At 37.1% G+C, this 14,197-nt stretch overlaps 1 pseudogene; it reads left to right on the forward strand.

Annotated features, from left to right (window-relative positions):
• The first annotated feature begins 13,170 nt into the window (after window positions 1-13,170).
• LOC127100800 (uncharacterized GPI-anchored protein At1g61900-like) lies at window positions 13,171-13,898 on the forward strand (annotated as a pseudogene).
• The last annotated feature ends 299 nt before the right edge of the window (window positions 13,899-14,197 follow it).

Raw genomic sequence — 14,197 nt, forward strand, 5'->3', positions numbered from 1 at the left:
ACTTGAGCCATACTTTGTGAATATATTGTGTTTGTATATATTTGTTTGTATTTGTGGTCTTTTGACCTTAATGAACATAATAAGAACAAAAACCCTAAAAAACATCTTGTGTGGACTGTTGGATTGATCTGAGACATTTGACTTAGACTTAGGCAACACTCCTTATGCAAAGGACTTGGCCAATGCCAACTTTTCTGAAACCAAGTGCTTGTGAAGTGAACTTTCATCTGATACAATTATTGAAGATCCATTTGATTTCATCTGCAACATGATCATATTGAAGCTATTATTTTGAACATGTGTCTAATGCTCCTTTTTGAAGTCATTTGATACACGGGGAATCATGGAGGAGATCATGGAGTTGCTAAGCTTGGATGTGGCTATCTTTATTTGATGCCTTACTCTTCATCTTGCTATTTATGTATTGATATTGCTCGATTCTAAAGTCCAAGAGAAAATTGGGTTTCTATATGACATTCTTGTCTATTGGATTGCAGCTCATTGGTCAGATCTTTTCAACTCTTAACTTTTAATATTTGCTTAGGATTAGTCTCTTCATCTCTTCCCCACCTCTTTAATTTCAAAAAATCTCTCCCTCCTTTTAAAATCTTCTTTGTATGTGATTTATAAACTTAGACCATATTTCAAATTAGAAACTTTGGCCTTATGCCATTGCATTTTAAAACTTTTTTCTTAATCAAACTTGTAAATGAACCTAACTATACTTGACTTTAAATTTCAAAATACAAAAAGAACTAACACTCATTCAAACCTTTTTAGGCCTTTTGTGCCCTTGTTAAAACTTAAATTTTGTTAAAAGCAATGCATTCACTTTGAAATTATTACCACGAACTACGAGGTTTTGATCCCTCATTAATGTTGGTACGTATGCACAAGTCTGAAGGTCTTGTCAAACACAAAAATATAATTAATGAATTCTTTCCTCATCCCTCCACTCCATTTATTACTAACATCATTTTATACTAAAACACATGTGCACACAAAAAGGGCTCCCTAGGAGTACCTAGGACACTTTGGGTGCTAGCACCTTCCCTCTGTGTAACCAACCCCCTTACCTGTAATCTTTGGCATTTTATTAGCTTTGATTTGAAAACTTCTTATTTTTGGGTTTTATTCGTACTTTTCCCTTTTCCCTTGGAAACAATAAAAGCGTGGTGGCGACTCTGGTTTTATCGACGTCTAGCTTATCCATAGCTTGATGGTCATGAATTTACCGCTACAAGTATGAAGCTTGCATTATGGGGCTAGAAGAGGCCATTGATCTCAGAATCAAGTATTTAGACGTCTATGAAGATTCAGCTTTGGTTGTGAATCAGATCAAAGGTGAGTGAGAGACGAACCAATCCGGTTTGATACCATATAGATATTATGCGAGGAGGATTTCAACTTTCTTTACAAAGGTTGAGTTTCATCATATCCCTCGAGATGAAAACCGGATGGCAGATGCTCTTGCAACGTTGGCTTCGATGATTGTGGTAAAGTATTGGAATGAAGTTCCCAATCTGACTATGATGTGTCTTGATAGGCCAACTCATGTGTTTGCTGTTAAAGAGGTCAAAGATGAGAAGTCGTGGTATTATGATGTCAAATGTTTCCTCCAAAGTCAGATTTACCCACCTGGGGCATCTTTGAAAGATAAGAAGACTTTGAGAAGATTAGCCGGCAATTTTTACCTGAATGGTGATGTACTGTACAAGAGAAACTTTGATATGGTTCTGCTCAGATGTGGGGATAGGCACGAGGCACACCTATTGATGACTGAAGTCCATGAAGGTTCCTTTGGTACTAATTCCAATGGACATGTTATAGCAAAGAAGATGTTGCGAGCAGGTTACTATTGGCTGACAATGGAATCTGATTGTTGCAAGTTTGTGAAGAAATGCCAAAAGTGTCAAATTTATGCAGATAAGATTCATGTTCCTCCGACACTGTTGAATGTCATTTCCTCCCCATGGCCCTTCTCCATGTGGGGAATTGATATGATTGGTATGATTGAGCCTAAAGCTTCGAATGGACATCGTTTCATTCTGGTGGTAATTTACTACTTCACAAAGTTGGTTGAAGCGGCATCGTATGTGAATGTAACCAAGCAAGTTGTTGTGAGGTTTATCAAGAATCAGATTATATACCGATATGGTGTGCCAAGTAAGATCATTACTGATAATGGATCTAACTTGAATAGTAATATGGTGGAAGCTCTTTACAAAGACTTCAAGATTGCACATCATAGTTCTTCTCCCTATAGACCTAAGATGAATGGGGCTGTTGAAGCTGCAAACAAGAACATCAAGAAGATTATCCAGAAGATGGTTGTGACATACAAGGATTGGCATGAGATGTTCCCATTTGCCTTGCATGGGTATTATACATCCATCCGCACTTCAACAAGGGAAACCCCTTTCTCACTTGTTTATGGCATGGAAGTTATGCTCCCAGTAGAGGTGGAGATCCCATCATTGTGTGTCTTGATGGAAGCCAAGTTGACTGAGGCTGAATGGTGTCAAACCAGGTATGACCATCTGAATTTGATTGAAGAAAAGAGGTTGACTGCCATGTGTCATGGACAGTTATATCAACAAAGGATGAAGAAAGCTTTTGATAAGAAGGTTAGGCCTCGTGTATTCAGAGAAGGTGACCTTGTTCTCAAGAAGATTCTATCTTTCAATCCAGATTCTAGGGGAAAATGAACTCCTAATTATGAAGGCTTATATGTTGTTAAGAGAGCCTTTCTAGGTGGTGCTTTGATTCTTACAACTATGGATGGTGAAGAGTTCACTCGTCTTGTGAATGTTGTGCAGTCAAGAAATACTTTGCCTAAAAAGAGAAAGAATAACTCACTAAGTCGAAAACCTAAAAGGGCGGCTTAGGCAAAAATGAGCGTCTCGGTGGATTGAAACCCGAAAGGGAGATCCAGGAAAAAATTAGAGACATAAAAATAGAAGGATTGTCCCGATAAGTTGAGTACCCCACCTTGGGGAAATTTATGCAAAAATTAGAGATTATGGCAAGTAACTACATCCTTTTGATCTTCAGTCTTGAAGACTTTCTTGAGTATGGCAGTTGGTTCTGATTCATCTTCAGTCAAAGCCAAGAGCACAATGGACATCAAAAGTTGATAGAAGGATTAGTGATCATTGTATTCAATGTAGCCCTTTTCCATGTAAATTGCCATTTTTCAACTTTTGTAAAGATCTATGGAGTCTTGTCATTTACAGACTACCATTCCATTAAATAAAGTTGAGCTTTTTATCCAATTATTTCTACTCTTGTTTAATTCAGCCAAATAGATTTAAATTTTATTATGATCATTTTTGAAATTAAATTTTTAAAATCAAAATCATGTTTTCTTAAATGTATAAAAGCAGTTATTTTTAAGCAATCGATATTATTTAAAAGAATATCAATAGCAGTTTGAAAAGAGGTAAGCCTTAAATATGGAGCATTATTGGTTCTTCCCAAGCAGTGGGTGTAATCCCTATTTCACCCCCCAACAGTGTTTCAGTAGCCAAGTTCTGTTAGTTTCCACAACCGAGTTTGTTGACCTCCCTTGAGTTGTAGGCATGTTGTTTCGACAGTTTACATGGTTTCGACAGATTTCGTTTCCCCACAAGTCGTTAGAGTTACTCCTGATTTTGAGCAGCTATTGTGTTAATCCCCTGAAGGGTTATCTCCCATTTGATATGGAATTGACCTAAAATTCCCCGCAGATGTTGTAGCAGTTTCCTCAACAGATCCTCTCATTGTGCTTTACCCATCCAGGATTGAGCCTTCGAGGCGTTCGTTTGTTTTCTCTCTAGCAGTTGTTTCCCTTATGTGAGGATTGGCTAGGGGTTGTATCAATGATTCAAACCAGCAACATTTGTATCCTTTGTGATTATTTTGTCAGCATAATCATCATATATACGTATACATATACATATACATATACATATACATATACATTCATGTAATTTCATTATTGCACTTTGTGATTCGTTGTTCATGTTGATCCTCTACTATGGTGGTATATTTTTTCCCATACAGATTTGGTTTGTCTGTCCTCTTTCAATTGTAGAGTGACAAATCATTAAGCAGAAAGACTTTAACCTTTCTCTTTCCCCACTGAGTTATTTCCTCGTGGATGATTGTTATTTCAGTTTCCTCCCTAGTTGAGTATCTTGACGGAACCACTCCATTTGAGTTATGCCCTCAATGGGTTGAGTCTTTGATTGATTGTTTCTTTCTAGATCTTACCTAGGTATACGCTTTTTGGTCCACTGGGAGTATATTACCCAGTAACTGGTAATATTTTCTCATGTTTTCACTTTTGCCCAATACCCGACAAGAGTAACTTTTTCTCCCCAGCGAATTCGTTTTCACGTTTCCCCAGGAAGTATATCCTTGATATGTTCATCCTAACCGATGATGGATATTTTCTTCCCTTTCTTTGAGCTTATCCTTGATATGTTCATCTTAACCGATGACGAATATTCTCTTTTTGGTATTCTACCCAGTAACCGGTAGTTGTAATCCCTATTTTATTCCCCAGAGAGTTAATCCTTTATATGTTCATCCTAACCGATGATGGATTTCCTCCTCTTTTTGGTATTCTACCCAGTAACCGATTATTGTAAATCCTGCTTTTCTTCCCCTCGTAGAGTTTATCCTTGATATGTTCATCCTAACCGATGACGGATATTCTCCTTTTGGTATTCTATCCAGTAACCGATAGATGTAATTCATATTTTCCCCTTTGAGTCTATCCTTGATATGTTCATCCTAACTGGTGACTGATATTCTCTTGTTGGTATTCTATCCAGTATTTTGATAGATGTAATTCCTACTTTTTTCAGGCAGTTTATCCTTGATATGTTCATCTTAACCGATGACGGATATCCTCCCTAGAATCCCTAGGCAAGTCTATCCTTGATATGTTCATCCTAACCGATGACGAATTTTTCTTTCCTTTGAGTCTATCCTTGATATGTTCACTTTAACCAGTGATGGATATTCTCTCTATTTGGTCTTCTTCCCAGTAACTGGTAGTTGTAAATCCTATTTTTTCTTTTCCCAACAGTTTATTCTTACCCAGTAACCGGTAATGAATACACCTCCTGGTTGCCTTCAGTGAGTCATCCTTGATATGTTTACCCTAACCGGTAACGCATGTCCTCCCTATCAGATTTTGTTATCCCCTTACCCAGTAATCGGTAACGGATAATATATTTATGTTCCTCTAGTGTTGAAGATCTTTTCTTCCCCAGTTGAGTTGAGTGCGCATTTCCTTAATGAAATCGATGTTTCTTGTTTCGTTCGAGTATTTTAGCTTTGTATTGATCTACCTGTTTCCCCTGCAGATGTTCCCCTTATTCCCCGGATGAGTCTTTCCATTGATTTATTTTCATGGAATCCCTCGAGTCCCTCACTTGTTTTAAGTCGTAGCTTGGCCTACGTACAAACCTTTTTCCCCAGAGTCTCTGTCTCCCCCAGTAAGTTTTCCTTATGGAATACATTATATTGTTGTGGACTTTCAGTCTCTCCGGACTCTTTTCCTTTGTGGGAACATTTCCCCACAGGGATTTATTTCAACATTCATATCATATGCATCATGAGGTCTCTTAGGGACAAAAATTTGTTTATATATGTTGTTATTTAAGCCCATTCTACTAAGTCGATGCGAAGATTTTAACCTTCATCTCCTCAGTTAGAACGTCCTTAAATAGGGGCAGCTGTAAGACCCCAATTTTGACCCTAAGATCCCTCATGTTATCTCATCATATACATTGGCATTGGGATCACACCTGGGCATCCTCCTTACCCTTCATCCATTGGGTTTGCATTAGGAGAGATCACCAAGCACATTTGATTATATCATACTTTGTATTTTATCATTTTTACTAACCAAAATACCAAATATGTCTTTGTATAAACAAACTCTTTTGTAGGTAGAGCACATGCTCACCTTTGATCTGTCAAGCTCACATCTAGGGTTTAAGACCCTCATTGCAAGGAGCTCAATCAAGAATTGGTTTACTATGGCTCTAAGCATCATATATGAATCCCCATGGTCTTTACATGTTGCTTTGATCAAGAAATCATCAAGAGTTTGGAAGTGGTTTGCCTTGGAAACCCTAATTCATCTGGGTATCTTGTATAACTTCTTCAACAAGCTTATTCAACAATTGATCAAATATTTCAAGAGATAATTAAAATTTCATCATCTTATACATATATGATCCTCCATGAATCCCAAAAGTCAAGAGAATATCAAGCTAGCAAGTTGGTGCATGGTGGTTGACCAGAGGAATTCATCTAATCAAAACTGGGGTTCCCTAGACCCTATCTCCTACAATTTTTGTCATATGAAAATGATTCCAAGAGAAAAGTTAATCTAAATGATATTCCAAACAACTTTCATGTTGAGGTCTAGATCTAGTTTTTCTTGGAAAGTCATTTTTTATGGTGAAAGATTATAGGTCATTTTGTCTAAACCTTAATTTGGAGGTCAACTTCCCAAGACCATAACTTGCTCAATTTTTATGAGATTAGAGATTTTCAAGTTGAACAATAAAATTCAAGATGTAAAATTCAACTTTTATGTTTGTAGAGAGAGAAAATTCAACTTTTAAATGCATGTGATATGAGGATACATTATAGGTCATTTTGGACCAATGCCATTGAACAAGTGATTTTCCTCAACTTCAAAAATGCATAACTCCTTCATTATAAATCCAAATGAGGTCATATTTTTGACCTTTTTTAAGGAATTTGAGATAGCTACAACTTTTATGAAGGAACATTTCTCATTTGAAGCTCACATAAAAAGTTAGCCAAGGTGGAATAAGTGAACATATGGCTTGACACTTAGATTTTTTTTTTGATATGTTTGATTTTCCCAACTTCCACCTCAAATTTCATCATGATCCAAGCTTCAAATTAAAAAGTGTTTAACATTAAAGTTGTTCCTCTTGACCTAACCTTTCCAAAAAGTCCAATTTCATCCCATTTGGACAAGGTATGAGTGACTTGCGCATGGCTTGAACATGGATGACCATTTGACATAATTGAACTTGCATTTCTCATACACAATTGCATGGCTTACCGATGTGACTTCAGCAATGTTTGTACTCATTTGTGGACCTGAAGAGATGATTACATGGGCCTATCACACGCCCATGCATCCATGCAATGTACATTGCTATTTTTGAAACTTCAATTCAAGTGTGCAATTAGAAATCATATGGATATAAAAAGAGACCCTTACACCCTGAATTGAGGACCCTGCGTGCCAGCTTTGAATCCCAATCTCCAAAACCCTCTCATTCAAAGGATAACCTTGATAATTTCCATTGGAAATTGAGTTTGAATCTCCACTGTTTTGAGATTCAAATCTCCAAGAGTCGTGTGCCTTTTGTTGATTTAATTTCATTCCATCAAGTGTCCAGAGCAAGATCAAGAGCAAGTGGAAGCAAGATCGTGTTCATACAGACCTGCATTGAAGGTATTTTTCAGAATTTTTCATCTCTTCAATTCTCACTCATTTCTCCATAATTCTTCTTGATCTTTGGTTGTCTGAAGTCCTACCAATGTAGGCAACAAGATTGTGTTGCTTTGAGGTCAAATCGAAGCAACTCAAATCATGATCCTCAAATTTCAACTCCCTGTATCTTTTAATATACTTGAAGTTAGGAGAAATTGAGGCCAGATTCGAGCTCCTGAGCATTTCTACTTTAAATTCATGTCCTCCATTTTTATTTTGGTGATGGTTGTGAGTGAATCAGTCCGGTGAGGCTCACCGGAGAAGGAGACCGAAGCTTTGGCTCCGGTGGTGTGCTGGCGCTCATCTGAACCATATGATCCTTGCAAAACGTTTTAATCCCGTGCTTTGGTTTTTAATACCATCCTTGCAGCGCTTTGACTCATATCCGTGATGGAACGCACGCTGAAAACCACTTGATCTGCCACCTCAATTAATGAGGGAGATCAAGTGGTCCACGTTTTTTGCCATTTTCTGATTTTCATTTTATTTGGTTTATTTTCATTAATTCATATTAATTTTAATATTGATAAAAAAATATGAGAGTTTCACCAAAAAAAATTTAAATAAATTCCTCTTTCATTTTCTGAATGAAAATCATTCTTTGGATCATTATTAATATTTTTCATGATTTAATTGTTTTTGTGAATATTTTTAATTGTTTAAAAATAGTTTTAAGTTTCAAAAATTAATGAAATTTTTTCTCCAAGATCCTTTGACCTTGTTTGACCTATGATAAATCTCATGGCTATTTATTTGGTGTTTTGACGAAGTTTTAGGATTTGGACCAACCATAATTTAATTTAATGCATTATTTAATTGATTTTAATTATTTAATTGCAAAATAAATTGGGTTGACCTTTTGATATTGACTTGTTAAGTTTGACTTGTGTTGTTGGGCCTTGGTCAAGGTTGATTTGACTTCGTTAAGTTAATATCATTGGTTTTAGGGGATTGATGAAATGTACATTTAATCTCCCAAAATGAATGAATGATTTTAATTTGATAAAAGTCCTCCTTTGACCAATTTGTGTTGATTCTATTCCCCCTCCCTCTTCATCTCAATCCCATCTTCTTCTCATTCATTTCATGGACCTATGATATCTCTATATCCTAAGGCTAGTTGATTGAAAAATCAACCTAAGTATGAGTGAGATTAGGTTCACCCCTTTTGCATTCTTTTAAGTGTGGTATGTTTTAGGAGTATGGTTCATAATACCATATCTCTAACATGCATTAACACTAAAATTTCTATTGCCTGACCTCAAATAGTTGTGACTTCTACATAAGTCCAATTACGATTGCTTAACATAGCGTTAAATTGTTGACACAAAAGGTATAACATTCTAGTAAGTGAGATTGTAAGTCTCCCCTCTTTCATGGGATTGTGTGGAAACTTGGCATTTTTTCCTTCATTTGGAAGATGTTTTGGTTCAAGGATCCATGCTTGTGAATAGTGGGTTGAATGTTCTCCAAAGAATGACTTAAACAAAATAAAGCAAAAGCAATACTAACTTCTAATCAACTAACAACTAACATTTAATTTCAAGTCATTTACTTTTAGGCACTTTAATTTTTAAGTCTTTATTCATTTGCCATTATTCATACCATTTAACTTGTTTACCTTAATGCCATTTTCATTTTGCTCATTTGAGCCTTATCTTGTGATTATGTTATGATTGTATATACTTGCTTGTGTTTGTGGTCTTTTGACCTTAATGTATATAATAACAACAAAAACCCTAAAAGACATTTGCGTGGACTGTTGGATTTGATTTGAGACATTGGAGTTAGAATTAGGCAACACTCCATATGCAAAAGGACTTGGCCAATGCCAACTTTCATGAAACCAAGTGTTTGTGAATTGAAACTTCATCTGATGCAAATATTGTGATTCCATTTGAGTTCATCTGCTATATGGTCTTATTGAAGATGTTACTTTAAACCTGTGTCTAATGCCTATCTCTGAGCCATTCAAGGAGTATGTCATCTGATACATGGGAGATTATGAAGAATATTATGGAGTTGTGTAATACCCCAAAATTTACCCTTCATTTTTCCTGGAAAAAAAAAACGAAAAAAAAAACCGGAAAAAAAAACCGAAAAAAAAAAAAAAAAAAACCGAAAAAAAAAAAACGAAAAAAAAAAAATAATAAAAAAATTATTTAATTAATTAATTAATTAATTAATTAATTAATTAAATAAATAAAAATAAATAAATAAAATATAACAAATTATTTTGGACTTGGGTCTCCCTCATTTAAGCCCATTACCCACGAAAATCAGTCTATAAATACTGAAGTTTCAGTAGAGGAAAACACACTTGGAGTTACACTGGGAGATTTACTGGAGAAAGAAGGAAGAGAAGCAAAACACTCTGAGGTTTCCTTGGAACAAAACCCTGAGGAAAAAGATAGTGAGAGAAAAGCCAACAGAGTTCAGAGCAACCTCAAAACCCTGAAGGGAACTCAACTTGTAAACCTCACGGGCGCAACTCAATCAAGCTCTCCAATCAGGTTTGCCCTATATCCATCATCTTTATGCCTTTTATTTGAATGCTCTAAATGTATGAGGTATTATGGGTGAATTTGATACCTTTTTGTGAGCCTTTTGTGAATTTTGATGGAATTATTCATGTGGTTACATTTTGATTTAGGGGCAACTCTGGGTTACCCTATTTTGTTTATTCTAACCTGTCTTGTGTTTCCATGGCATTGTTTTCTCTTGATTTCATCCTACTACTCTAACCCTTTGTCGAGTTTTGTGAGGGCTCACATGGCTTTCGCAGAGACACTCGCGTGGTTTCCCACTTTATTTGTGGGATACCCCCTGGAGTTTTATTCTGATTATTCGTGTTGACTGATTTCCTTTGACGGTCCAGCTGGAGACATTTCAGGGTTTCTTGCCCCTTTAACTGCTATAGCTTCGGATCTTTATCCGTGTGGTAATTTTTTCCCTTTCTCATACTTTATCGCTTTCTTAACTGGAAGACCTCGATAGGAGGCGATGTTTGAGCCCCTTGGAGGCATTTTACTTTGAGATACATGTTTTGTGTTTTGTATTCATATCCCTGCAGGTAGCGCGGTTCCTTCGTCAAGGACTGCCTTTTTGCCCTCGAGCATCCCAAACCCTAAAACCCAAAGCAACACGTTTACTCCTTCTACTACAGGCGAGTAAGTCTCCAAAGGTCGAGCATCCGGTAGATTGCGTAGTAACGTTGTTCGTCCAAAACCCAATCCATAACCCCGTAGTTAGCCGAACTACGGCTTGCTCTGATTCTCATTCCAGATGAGATACGTAGGCATAAGACGCGATGTCTTAGCGAGCACACATCCCCCCAACTCATAGGTCAGCCGAGCTACGAAGACTCTGATTCTCATATTCATATGAGATACGTATGCAGTGGATGCGACATCCGCGCGAGTCATTTCTCTTAACCTTTTTAGTAAATAAACACGTTAGGTAAACCCACACCCTTTAGACAAAAACTACAAAAGTGGATCCCGTAGAGTACTATGGATGCGTAGGGGTGCTAATACCTTCCCTTCGCATAACCGACTCCCGAACCCAAGATTTGGTTGCGAGACCCCGTCTTGTCCTTTCCTTTTTCAGGTTTACTTCGAGCGTTTCCTTTCCCTCCTTTGGGATGAATAACGCACGGTGGCGACTCTTCTGTCATTCTCTTTCGCCGGTTGTTTTTTTCGCACACTGTATTTTTCAGGTTGCGACAAGTTGCTAAGCTTGGATGTGGTTATCTTTATTTGATGGCTTGCTCTTCATCTTGCTATTTGTGTATTGATATTGCTTAATTCTAAAGTCCAAGGGAAATTTGGGTTTCTATATGACATTCTTGTCTATTGGATTGTAGTCCATTGGTCAGATCTTTTCAACTCTTAACTTTCAAATTTTTGCTTATGATTAGTCCCTTCATTTCCTCCCCACTTCTTTAATTTCAAATCTCTCCCTCCTTTTAAAATCTTCTTTGTCTGTGATTTCTAAACTTAGACCATATTGCAAATTAGAAACTTTGGCCTTATGCCATTGCATTTTTAAACTCTTTTCTTAACCAAACTTGTAAATGAACCTAACTATACTTGACTTAAAATTTCAAAAGACAAAAAGAACTAACACCCATTCAAACCTTTTTAGGCCTTTTGTGCCCTTGTTAAAACTTAAATTTTGTTAAAAGCAATGCATTCACTTTGAAATTGTTATCCCGAACTACGAGGTTTTGATCCCTCATTTTTATGTTGGTACATAGACACAAGTCCAAAGGTCTTGTCAAACACAAAAATATAATTAATAAATTCTTTTCTCATCCCTCCACTCTATTTATTACAAACATCATTTTGTACAAAAACACATATGTACACAAGAAAGGGCTCCTGTCATACCCCGATTTTGGTCTTGAATTTTTTATGTTTGTTTAGCATGCTTGGCCTAACCTTATTTTGTTTTTATATGAGGATTGGTCTTAGTCCAAAGTCATGGTGTTGTTCATGTGATTGTGGATACATCTATGGTCTGGGTCATCTGAACAACAATGCTTCTTGTGTTTCAAGCCACTTGCTAGTCATGTTATTGGTTCATGGATGCTATGTCAAAACCCTAACCTTATGGTCTCATTTCATGACCTTGTTCATGTACATTATCAGTCATGTTCTTTTCAAAGTCAAGCATTCAAGTCATAAAATAAACCAATTGTAAAAAAACAAATTTCAAACCATTTCAATCTATTTCATGCCATTTTAAACCAGTACATATGAGTCCATACAAGAAAATACAAAATTTGGCATTTTTGACCAACTGTTGACTTTGGTCAACAGTTGACTTTTTGGTCAACTTTGACCAAAGTCAACCCAAATTCATTAAACCCTAAATTCACCCATAATTGTCCATTGAATTCCATTTACAAGAAAAATACAAAGAAAATGAACTTTGACCAATTGTTGACTTTGGTCAACTTTGACCAAAGTCAACGCCACCTCTTTGCATCCTAAAATCCTATCTTCAATCATTATCTCTTTGAGTCAGTAGCCATTCTTGTGAAGCGAGCCTCTGAGAGGGACCCATCTCTTGTGTCTGTTTTTGAAACAAGCCTTTTTCCTAGGCTTGAAATAATATTGTCCAATGATGTAACTGAGTTTTTCCCATACACATTTCAGTTGCTTGCGCTGCTTGTTGAGTTAAACAGACCACCCATCCCACCAATTTACATGCAGATATTTGAGATTCTTTTGTCACCCGACTCTTGGAAAAGAGCCTCAAATGTTCCTGCCCTTGTGCGTCTACTTCAGGCTTTCCTTCAAAAGGCACCAAATGAGATCAGCCAAGGGGATAAATTGACCAAAGTACTTGGCATATTTGACACACTGATACAATCTTCAAGCACTTCTGAACAAGGATTTTATGTGCTTAACACTGTCATTGAGAGTCTTCCATCATGACCCTAATCCTCATTCCATGCTTCATGTCCATGTTGGCCTTGATTTTACCTTGTGGATTTGGTTTCTTCACTTTAATGCCAATTTGGTCATGCCTTAAACTTTGGAGTTTCTTGCCTCCTACTGCATTCATCCTGTTGCACCAACTTGTTCCAAGCCAAGTCAACCATGTCGCATAGCAAAACCACCCCAATGTTCAATCTGCATCAGCAGCAACAACAACATGAAAAATCAGTTGATACATTAAACACAAGTAAATTAGTTGAGGCCTGTATGAACTGTTGATCCACTTAAAGAGTGTTGCAGACCTGTTCGTCGGCCTGCAATTATGGATGCAGCGCTTCAGCTTTCTGGCCGACAAATGATGATAAGCAATGACAATATGGCTGGGGAAATGAATCACACTGATTATCTAAGTGATTGCAAAGGTGTTGTTTATTCTTATCTTTCCAAACAACTATCATCGGAGGTTGCAAATGAAGCATTCCGGATGCTATCTGCCTGCAAAGTCAACAAAGTTTGTCCTTTGACTTCTAAGGAGCCTTTAGATGTAATTGCTGTATGTAAGAATATAGCTGCTCCTAGTCCCACCTGTTGCAGTTCATTAAATACATATATTGTAGAGACACAACAAAAGATATTAATTACCAATAAACAAGCTATAATATGTGCAACACAATTTGGATCGATGTTACGTGGAGGTGGGGGGATGACAAATGTTTATGAGCTTTGTGATGTCGATTTGAAAGATTTCGGCATACAAGCATTTGGAGTACAAGATGCAGGATGTCTACTCCGAAGCTTGTCGGGAGATGTGATATTTGACAGTGCATCTGGTGTTAGTTTTACATGTGATTTAAGTGACAATATTGCTACACTCTGTCCTGATCCAACATCTTAAGTGGTGACTACCGGGGGAAGTAGTGTATCAACAAAGCAGATCTTTAAGCCAAGGAGGCGAGTCTCCATTGCTACACTCCATCCGGATCCAACATCTGAAATGACTACCGGGGGAAGCAGTGCATCAACAATGAGGAGTCAAAGGGGTCGGTATTCAAATTTGTTCGTCCCATTGACTGCGACGAGAACATCAGTTGATACAACACCTATACAACCTGTTAGATGCAGCAGTAGGTTTATGGGCAGTCTGGTACATGCTCAGGCCCCAATACCTGTTAGAGGCAGCAGCAACAGCCTACAAAACCAGTTGAAACAA

This window comes from Lathyrus oleraceus, chromosome 7 (assembly GCF_024323335.1).
Source record: "Lathyrus oleraceus cultivar Zhongwan6 chromosome 7, CAAS_Psat_ZW6_1.0, whole genome shotgun sequence".
NCBI classification, from domain to species: domain Eukaryota; kingdom Viridiplantae; phylum Streptophyta; class Magnoliopsida; order Fabales; family Fabaceae; genus Lathyrus; species Lathyrus oleraceus.